This window comes from Takifugu flavidus, chromosome 7, assembly GCF_003711565.1.
Source record: "Takifugu flavidus isolate HTHZ2018 chromosome 7, ASM371156v2, whole genome shotgun sequence".
Taxonomy (NCBI): Eukaryota; Metazoa; Chordata; class Actinopteri; order Tetraodontiformes; family Tetraodontidae; genus Takifugu; species Takifugu flavidus.
In genome coordinates this window covers 5,071,380-5,073,152 of record NC_079526.1, presented here as the reverse complement: position 1 = coordinate 5,073,152, position 1,773 = coordinate 5,071,380, and the positions used below count along the sequence as shown (strand labels likewise).

The following is a 1,773-nucleotide window of genomic DNA, read 5'->3' as shown; positions in this document are numbered from 1 at the left end:
AGTCTGCTGGATGTGAGGCTAGCGGTACAGATTGGTTCATTTGTCTTTGGAGGATATTGATTTTAGAGGAGTATCAAAGGCAACCCTGATACTAAAGGCAGCCCCGATACTACTCCTTCCTATGCCATCCCCTGCCCTTGTTTTGCGTGTGCCACAGCCTTTGCACACCTTCTCTAGTCATGATAGGGGCAGTTTGGGCGACAACTCCTGAAACAGTTCTTCTTGAATCGCTACACCTTGCCTGGGCAGATTGCTTTTAACCACTCCAAACTATTCCAACTTCTTCATGGTGGTGCTTCTGATTCCTTGTAGGATGTTGCAATGATCATTTGGACAGGGTCTTTGCCATACCACTGGCTTAGGTTTGTTCAGTATGAAATATGAGTGACTACTGTTTACAGTCGCTTAGATTTTCATTGTCAGAGAAATGTTGCGGATAGGTGAGGGCGAGACAAGTGGGTAAACTAACAACAGATTTTATTTGTTGGGGGTCAGGTTTGATTAAATTTCTCCCAAGAGGCAGCATTTTTGTATTTAGGTGGCTTTAATTGGTGTAAATGCCATAGTGTCAGCCAAAGCCTCCTTATTGTTTTCTGGCCTTCCTGAGGTTGCTCTTAATCCTGTTACGGTTCTTTTCATCTATTAAAGCCAAAATTTTCTCTGTGCCGGCTTCATCATCCAAGTCATTAAGGAGGGCATATCCATGAGCCCTGTAAAAACAGCAATCAAGAAAATGTGTATCAAATGTGTTTTATCTGTTCAAAGTGGATGAGGCACAATCATGATCTAACCAACAAGTTTGTTTCTAAACTTGGTTTTAGGATTTTTTTAAAGTGTCATTCTTTATTTGACATGATCGGCTGATAATCTGTCCCTGCATGGCTGGCTGTTTCCACAGATGCTTGGTCTAAATATTTTACATCGGCTTTAATGTAGCTTTAAAAAACTGACTAGACTTAAAACAAAAAGTTTGAGCACCTGTGATAACTAGTTACTTGAAAACCAAGGCAATCGCAACAAAGGCAAATAAGAGCTCTCCTAATCCAGTGACCATGACAGAAAAATAATTTGTTGTTGTTTCTGTTTAACTGTACCTGCTGTGGATGGTGACAACAAAATGAAACTCACCTGGTTTTAGGAGAACTGTCCAAACACATTTTGGTGATGACAATGATAAAGCTTTTTGACTTCAGGATCTTTGTTATGCCCATTTTTTTTGCCAGCAGAGTAAGAAGATAAGCTGTGCCATCCCGGACGGCACCGCAACGGTGGCTGTGGAAACGCAAAGGTAACGTTTAAATTTCAAGCTTCTACATAAATTCTTTTAAACTGATGCCCACCTTACCTCATGCCTTTGGACAGTAGAAAATCTAGAACTTTGTTTGGGTTGCAATGGTCAACCATTTTTCCTAGGGTGATGGTGGCTCTCTCCCGTAAACCCTGTAGGGAGGCGAACCGTGCCAGCAGAGGAACGCCTGTTAGATCCACAAGTCTGTTCATGTCTGGCGGCAGGTGTTCATAGAGAACACCCATGGTCTCCATGGCTTCGCAGCTGACAGCAGAGCGGTTGGAAGAAATCTGAAGAGTAAGAATAAGCTTTAACATCTGTAAACAAAGATGCAAATGGCGAGAGGGAGAAAGAAAGCATAACTCAGTACCTCAGAGCAAATTTTGACACACACTTGTTGAAGTCTATCTTTCAGGATTGCGGGATGGTCCTGCGCCAAAGTTTTGAGTTGCAGCAAGCCTTCCATGTGCTTCTTCCTGTACAGA

The 1,773-nt window shown here is 42.4% G+C and overlaps 1 long non-coding RNA gene across 1 annotated transcript; it reads right to left on the bottom strand.

The window, feature by feature from the left end:
- Positions 1–460: 460 nt before the first annotated feature.
- Positions 461–1,247, bottom strand: LOC130529187 (uncharacterized). The gene is made up of 2 exons (XR_008951498.1): positions 1,129–1,247; positions 461–710 (listed from the first exon to the last, which is right to left on the bottom strand). It is a non-coding gene; the product is annotated as an uncharacterized LOC130529187 (long non-coding RNA).
- Between the last annotated feature and the right edge of the window lie 526 nt (positions 1,248–1,773).